Raw genomic sequence first — 8,771 nt, 5'->3', positions numbered from 1 at the left:
AAGGGCTACAGTATAGGGAATCTCTCTCCCTACTATTTCTCAAACATACCCGACTTCTTTTTTCTTTTTCTTTTCTTTTCTTTCTTTCTTTCTTTCTTTTTTTTTTTTTTAAGATTTTACTTATTTATTTGATAGAGAGAGAACACAGGCAGGGGGAGGAGATGAGGGAGAGGGTGAAGCAGGCTCCCTGCAGAGCAGGAGGAGCCCGACCTGGGCTCCATCCCAGGACCCTGAGATTATGACCTGAGCTGAAGGCAATTGCTTAACCCACTGAGCCACCCAGGCGCCCATCAAACACACCAGACATACTTCTATCTCACAGACTTTGTACTTCTTCTCCCCTGTTCTCACCCCATGGATTGAGTTTTGATAAAAAGTGAGAAAAATACGACTTTGTGATAGAGGGATTTGACTGTCTCACCTTGACGCAGTCTTGCCATCACCGACTACGCATTGTTGTACCTCTTAATATGATGCAATATGAGGTTTACAAATTCCTTGTGAGGTACTCTTGCCCCAAACTATTTAAACAGAATCTGATCAAACCTTTCCCTAACTTCTGGTGTACTGCATAAGTATTATTGTTTTATACAGTCAGTGTCCCTTGGGAACATTGGGTTTGCCCACCTTTTTATCACTTGTTTTGCTCATCCTCTCTTCCTACATCTCAGCCATTTCACCAGGAATAATTTTCCTTCTAGGTACATCTCTCAGCATTGTGCTGACCAATATGATAGCCACCAGCCATGTGGATATTGAGTACTTGAAATATCATTACTGGTCTGAATTGAGATTCACTGTAACTATAAAGTGCCTACTGGATTTCAGACACCTAGTACAAAAAGGGTAAAATATGTTATTGATGATTTTTATATTGATTACGTATTGAAATCATTTTTTGATCCATTGGATTAAATAGATCAATATTAAAATTGATTTTTACCTTTTTTGCATTAAAAAAATATGACTCTATACTAGAGCATTTAAATATATATACTGTTCATTATATTTCTAATGCATAACTTAGTTTTAGAATTTTTTTAAAATCATGGTCTAATGGTGGCTAATTCTTAAATTTTATTTTGTCTGAAAATGTCTATTTTACACTTGCTCTTGAAGTCTTTTTACTGGATATATTTTGCTAGATTTTTTTCTTACCACATTGAACATACTGTTTCACTGTTTCTGGTTTCCATTTTTGCTGATAGGATATTAGTTAACATTGTCACTCCTTTGACACTGATTTATTGTTCAAGCTGACTGCTATTTGAAAAATCTTCTCCTGGTTTTTAATATTCTGATATTTCATTGTGATGAAACCTAGGTATGGATTTCTTTTTATTTATCCTACTTGGAATTCACTGAATTTCCTGAAACTGTATATTGGTTTCTTCTGAGAAATTACTAGTCATTATCTCTTTAGATAGTACCTCTTCCCCATTCTATTTCTCCCTTCCTTCTGAAACTCCAATTAGACTTTTGTTAGATACTTACTTCATCTTCTGTTTTTTTTTTTCACCTAGCTATTATGTTTTCCATATTTTTGTCTCTGTAAGGTGCATACTGAATTAATTCTTCATAACTACCTAACATTTTGGTAATACTGTTTTTTGTGTCTAATCTTCTAGTTCATCTTTTCCATGGGATTTGTTAGTTTCAGTTACTTTATTATTATTTTTTGTTACTAGGAATATAATTTGTTTCTTTTCAGATTTGCTTATTTTTGTCTTAGTCTCTTCAGGCTGCTGTAATAAAAATACCATAGGGTGGGTGGTTTAAATAATAAACATTTATTTCTCATAGCTTTGGAGGCCGGGGAGTCTAAGATCAAGGTGCTGGCAGATTTGCATCTGGTGAGAGCCTGCTTCCTGGTTCATAGATGGCTATCTTCACACTGTGTCCTCACATGTAAGAAGTGGTGAAGGAGTCTACTGAGGTCTCTTTTTTAAAGGCAAGAACCCATTCATGAGGGCTCCACTCTCATGCTCTAATGACCTCCCGAAGACTCCAGCATCTAATACCATCACATTGGGGTTGGATTTTAACATATGAATTTTGAGGGGATGCAAGCATTCAGTCTGTAGTGTTTTTTAATAGTCTCATGTTCTGTAACCATATTTTATTTTTATTTTTTATTTTTTTAAACTAAAAGAGTTGACAATTTTATTTTCACATTTCACAATACAAATAAAAATTGCCTTTTTTTTTTTTTTTTTTGGTCCCATTAGTCACTTGCCAAAACTATTCTGTCTTTGATAGGAAGAGAAAGTCTTCCCTGTCCTATTAGAAAACACTCTATCCTGTTAGAAAACACCCAGAGTTACCGCACCTTGGCCTCCTGGTGAAGTAGAACAAGTTATGTAAAATGGATATAAAGAGGCTCCCCTCTCTATCTGTCTGGTGGGGTCATTCCTGGCTGAATGAGTACCATCATGGGAAGGGTGGGTGTTCTCATCATTGGGGGCCTAGGCATCTGTGGCATATAGTCCACCATAGGTGGCCTCGTTCCAGGAGCAGGTCCTACTGGCATCATCCCAGGAATAGGAGACCCCATCATTGGCATCATAGGAGGGCTCCATGATGGGGTGCTGGCATCATACCAGCGCAAGGAGGAACTGGGAGACTGGTGGGAGTTAAGATTATTGCTCTTTCAGGAGCGAGAACACAGGTTGGAGTAGGAGGTATATTTCCTTGTTGATATGCAGCTCTGAGCCTACTCTTCCATCCACTTCTGTTAGCAGTCTTGCACATTCTCTTTGTATCTCCTACCACTGTAGTATGTCTTCCTCACAGATGGGGAGTCATGGGTGAGGTGTGTTTCACAGGAGTCACAATAAAACTTAGGCATGTTGCTCTGCAGGTTGTTGACCATTCTGCCCCCCCACCCCACCTTTTTAAGATTTATTTATTTGAGAGCAAGAGATAGAGCACAAGTGAGTGCAAGCAGGGGGAGAGGCAGAGGAAAGAATCTAAAACAAACTCTATGCTGAGCATGGAGCCCCACGAGAGGCTCCATTTCATGATCCTGAGATCATGACCTGAGCCGAAAACCAAGAGCTGGACGCTTAACCAACGGAGCCATCCAGGCGTCCCTCCACTCCCTCTTTAATCATATTTTTAACACTTATTTATTTCTTTAAATATCTTAATCTAGTATACTTTTCCATATTCTGTGTCTAATAATTGCAATGTGTGAACTCTTTGAAAGTCTGCTTTTGCTCTCTATTATTACTGTAGACCATCCCTTATGGTACCTTCTTTCCTTGTATATTTTGTGATTTTTTCATGTATATTTTGTGATTTTGTGATTTCTGTATGCTATTCATATTCCTTGCAATATACTTTTTGGGGGAAGTAGAATTCTTTGGGGTCTGTGTTGAGGGTTGGTTCATTTCAAAAGGATATCTGTTTCCGTCTTTGAGGAACCCTGGGGCACTAATAATATGGGATAACTTGAAAATTTCACTTTCAGGTTGTAGGAATATCCAGTTCCTCAAAATTTCAGATTCCTGTAGGGGTCCACTTGTGGCATGAGTTTTCCTTTGAGTTCATCAGAATATCATAAATGGCAGTTTTATGGTTTCTTAAAAATAAAGTTCAAAAAATACTTCTCAACTCCTTCTAATTCATGGTGAGGAATTTTACTTAGCTTTGGCATTCTCTGTGCTTTCTGTGGCTTATTCTCATGGAGTTGTTCCTAAACAGCATTTTAAAAATTAATTAATTAATTAATTATCAATCTTTTTATTTTTCCTTTTTTCTTTTTTTTTAAACTTCAAATTCAATTTAGTTAACATATTATGTAGTTGACATATTATGTAGTATTGGTTTCAGGAATAGAACTTAGTGGTTCATCACTTATATACAATAACCAGTGCTCATCCCAATGTTAACGCCCATCACCTTTTTCACCCATCCCTTACTCCATTCCCCTCCATCAACCCTCAGTTTATTCTCTCTAATTAAGAGACTCTTATGGTTTACCTCGATCTCGGTTAATAACGGTTATTATCTTATTTTATTTCCCCTTCCCTTCCCCTATGTTCGTCTGTTTTGTTTCTTAAATTCCACATATGAGTGAAATCATATATCTGACCGACTTATTTCACTTAGCATAGTACATTCTAGTTCCATCCATGTTGCAGATGGTAAGGTTTCATTCCTTTTGATGGCTAGGCTATTCAAGTGGATACATACACACCACATCTTCTGTATCTGTTCATCATCAGGTGATGGACATTTGGGCTCTTTTCATAATTTGGCTATTGTTGATAGTGCTGCTGAAAACATTGGAGTGCATGTGCCCATTTGAGTTAGCATTTTTGCATCCTTTGGGTAAATACCTAGTAGTGAAATTGCTGAGTTATACAGTATTTCTATTTTTAAGTTTTTGAGGAACCTCTGTACTTCTTTTCAGAGTGGCTGCACCAGTTTGCATTCCCACCAACAGTGCAAAAGGAGTTCCCCTATCTCTGCATCCTTGCTGACATCTGTTGTTTCCTGAGTTGTTAATTTTAGCCATTCTGACTGGTGTGAGGTGATATCTCATTGTGGCTTTGATTTGTATTTCCCAGATAATGAGTGATGTTGAGCATCTTTTCTTGTGTCTGTTGGCCATTTGGATGTCTTCTTTCGACAAATGTCTGTTCATGTCTTCTGCCCATTTCTTGATTGGATTATTTATTTTTTGGGTGTTTGATAAGTTCTTTATAGATTTTGAACATTACCCTTTATCCAATATGTCATTTGCAAATATCTTCAGCCATTCCATTGATTGCCTTTTAGTTTTGCTGATTGTTTCCTTTGTTGTGCAGAAGTTTTTTTATCTTGATGAGATCCCAATAGTTCACTTTTGCTTTTGTTTCCTTTGCCTGCAGAGACATATCTAGTATGAAGTTGCTGCAGCCCAGGTCAAAGAGGTTGCTGCCTGTTTTCTTTCTAGGATTTTGATGGTTTCCTGTCTTACATTTAGGTCTTTCATCTATTTTGAATTTTTTTTAATGTATGGTATAAGAAAGTGGTTCAAACTCATTCTTCTGCATGTTGCCATACAGTTTTTCCCACACCATTTGTTGAAGAGACTGTCTTTTTTTTCCATTGGACATTCTTTCCTGCTTTGTCGAAGATTAGTTGAATAGAGAGTTGAGGGTCCATTTCTGGGTTCTCTATTCTGCTTCATCAATCTATGTGCCTTTGTGTCAATACCATACTATCTTGATGATTACAGCTTTATAATACACCTTGAAGTCCAGAATTGTGAAGCCTCCAGCTTTGTTTTTCTATTTCAACTTTACTTTGGTTATTCAGGGGTCTTTTGTGGTTCCATACACATTTTAAGGTTGTTTGTTTCAGCTCTGTGAAAAATGTTGATGGTATTTTGATACGGATGGCACTGAATGTGTAGACTGCTTTGGGTAACATATAAATTTTAACAAAATTTGTTCTTCTGGAGGGTGGGGGGATGAGATAGCCAGGTGATAGGTATTAAGGAGGGCATGTGTGGTGTTGAGCCCTGGGTGTTATATGCAGCTAATGAATTGAACACTACATCAAAAGCTAATGAGGTACTATGCTGGCTAATTGAATATAATAAAAAAATAAAAAAATAACCCAAACTGCAAAAAACCCCAGTATTTTTTCTTCTAAGAGCCAATCTAAGAGCATGGAGTGTTTTTCCATTTCTTGGTGTCTTCTTCAATTTCTTTCATAAGCATTCTATAGCTTTCCATATAGATCTTCTACCTCTTAGGTTCGATTTATTCCTAGGTATCTTACTGTTTTGGGTGCAATGGTATGGATTCCTTGATTTCTCTTTCTGATGCTTTATTATTGGTGTATAGAAATGCAACAGATTTCTGTACGTTGATTTTATATCCTGTGACTTTGCTGAATTCATGTATCAGTTTTTGGTGGAGTCTTTCAGGTTTTCTACATAGAATACCATGTCGTCTGTGAGAGTGAGTTTGGCTTCTTCCTTGTTGATTCGGATGCCTTTTATTTCTTTTTGATTTCTGATTGCTGCTGCTAGGACTTCTGGTACTATGTTGAACCATGTGGTGAGAATGGGCACTGTTGTGTTCCCGACCTTACCAGAAAAGCTTTTCGTTTTCCCCATTGAGTATTAGCTAAACAACATTTTATTTTAACCAATGAAAGTTTCCTTGCAAGTTTTTTTTTAACTTTGAGTGAAAATTTAAAATTGTATTTGTGATAAGTTTTATAGTTGTTTTCCACATTACATTGTTTCCTATATGTACTGATAGCAGTGCCTTTAAATTTTGACTTTTCACTTCTCAGAGCCCCTTTCAACTTCTTCAGCTGTAGAATGCACTTCAGGACATTTCTGTCAAGGGCACATTTGTGGTATTTGTGCTGCATCCTTGCATGAGAAGTTTTTCCTGTTGGTTTTGTTTGTGAAGGAGAAGTTGACTAAGTTTGGGATTTTGGCTCACTAGGATTTTTCCTCTCAACATTTTGACACACCTCCATTTTCTTCTGGAATTTAAACATATGATGAAGACTGAGGCAAACTTGAATTTTTTCCTTTCTAAGTAAGCGTTTCTTCTTCTTACATCTTATAGTACTTTTCTTTATCCACATAATTAAAATAGTTTGCCCTTTCATGTCTAGAGAACGTTTTTGTTTCAGTAACTGTTCCTGGAACATGATGAACCCTGTTTTTTCTTTTTGTTTTGTTTTTTTGTTTTTAAATAGATTCAGGCCTTTTTTGTTGTGTTTTTTTTTTTTTAAGATCCAGAAAATCTTTCTTCTTTTTCTACTATCTTTGTTTGTTTGTTTGTTTTAGGGTCCTACTATTTCTAACTTCTTTGTTCAAGACACTATCGATCTTAGGTTGGATTTTATTCCTTGTTCTGTGGATGTCTGTTAAGTTCATCTGGTTTAATATGTCATTTAAAACCAATGATTCTTTTTTCTTTTCTTTTTTTTTTTTTAAGATTTTATTTGTTTATTTGACAGAGAGAGACAGAGTGAGAGGGAACAAAGCAGGGGGAGTAGGAGAGGGAGAAGCAGGCTTCCCAGTGAGCAGAAAGCCCGATGTGGGGCCCTATCCCAGGACCCTGGGATCGTGACCTGAGCTGAAGGCAGATGCTTAACCACTGAGCCACCCAGATGCCCCTAAGTCTGGTGATTCTTTAGTTATTTCCTGTCAGGATGATCTAGCCAATTCCATTTCCTTCCTTCCTTTTTTTCTCTCTCTCTTTCCTTCCTTCTTTTTTTTTTTTTTAAGACTTAATTTATTTGACAGAGAAAAAGAAAGAGAGAGAGTATAAGCACAAGCAGGGGGAGTAGCAGGCAGAGGGAGAAGCAGGCTCCCTGATGATCAAGGAACCCGATGCAGGGCTTGATCCCAGGACCTTGGGATCATGACCTGAAGAGAAGGCAGACACTCAACCTACTGAGCCACCCAGGGGCCCCTCGCCAATTCCATGTTCTTAAAAATTATTGTTTTTTCCTGTCACAATTAAAATTTTTGTTCTCATTCGCTTCCTGTGCAGTGATGCCTTCTCAAGTTTGTCTTCAATATTACTGTTCCAGATACTCAGTGTCACTTCTGCTTTTGACCTTTTGACCACCTTCAATGGATTCTTAATTTCATTATGATATATTGGACTTTCCTGTACTTTTTCCTGTTTTTTTCGGTATCTCTTTCCTCATTCAATTGTATTCTTCGTTAAAGCTTGCTATTTCTCCTTTACAAAGGTCACATCTTCTGTATCTTTGGGAACAGTAGTTGCCAGCATTTGTTCTGCTTCTTGTAGAAATCATTTTATTATTTTCAACAGTACTTCTGTTCTGAGATTTCATGCCTTACGGTTGGCTCCTTTCTTTGTTGTGGCATATTTTCATTGATTCTGTATTGACTTATTTGTTGTTCATATACTCTTTAAATATTTAGATCTATCCAAGCATGACATGGTCTCCAAATCAAGGTGGAACTTGTCAATATTTATGAGATATTGAAAGAATTCAGATTCCTTCAGCCTAAGTGTTTTCAAAATGAGGCCTACAGATTCCTAGGTTTCTGGAAGTAGTACTTCTGGACACCCTCAGGGGTCAGGAATGAGCACAAGCCCACTATGTGGGGTCTCTCACTGCTGAACACAGAGCTGCTTACACATCAAGTTTCTGCATTAGAAATCATTTGAAGGAAGGAGCTAGTTGTTTGAGATGTTTCTGAAAGCTACTTTTTTGATGTATGAGTAATATCTTAGGTTAAGTCACTTTTGGAAGCTTAACTGTTTTAGGATATTAGGATACCAAAAAGTATGAAAGATGAAGGAAATATGTCCCAAGAGAATATAATGATTAATAACTGCCTGAAGGACTGATGGGAGGGGCACATGACCTAATAAGAGGAAATGGATGTAAATTGCTTTTACAAAAACTAGCCAGCCACTATGAAGAAGTGCTTCACTGAAATGAAATATGACTTGCAGGTGAACTCTGAGATCATAGGCAGGTCAGCCTAGGGGTTGATAAAATGGCAGCTCCTTTGGTTTCTAGCCCTTTGTGACAGTGTCTGAACTATAACTGGTCCTCCACTGAATGCACAACGGTGTTGATAATTTCTCTTAAGGGCACGCAAGGGCACTGATTGGCTGCAAGGAGGACAGATGACTTGAGATTGTCCATGGCAGGGACATCAATGGACCTCAGAGGGATTGGAGTCAAGATGGGAGATTATATTCAAGGAATATCCAGACCACTAAGAACAGAGGTTTTCATACCAGTGTGTTTATTATGTGATG

The 8,771-nt window shown here is 37.4% G+C and overlaps 1 pseudogene; it reads right to left on the bottom strand.

The window, feature by feature from the left end:
- Positions 1-2,389: 2,389 nt before the first annotated feature.
- Positions 2,390-2,848, bottom strand: LOC116869548 (annotated as a pseudogene).
- Between the last annotated feature and the right edge of the window lie 5,923 nt (positions 2,849-8,771).

The sequence above is a fragment of the Lontra canadensis genome, unplaced genomic scaffold, assembly GCF_010015895.1.
Source record: "Lontra canadensis isolate GAN:19392208 unplaced genomic scaffold, GSC_riverotter_1.0 scaffold19, whole genome shotgun sequence".
NCBI classification, from domain to species: domain Eukaryota; kingdom Metazoa; phylum Chordata; class Mammalia; order Carnivora; family Mustelidae; genus Lontra; species Lontra canadensis.
The sequence above is the reverse complement of the archived record's forward strand: the minus strand, read 5'-3'. Positions and strand labels throughout refer to the sequence as shown.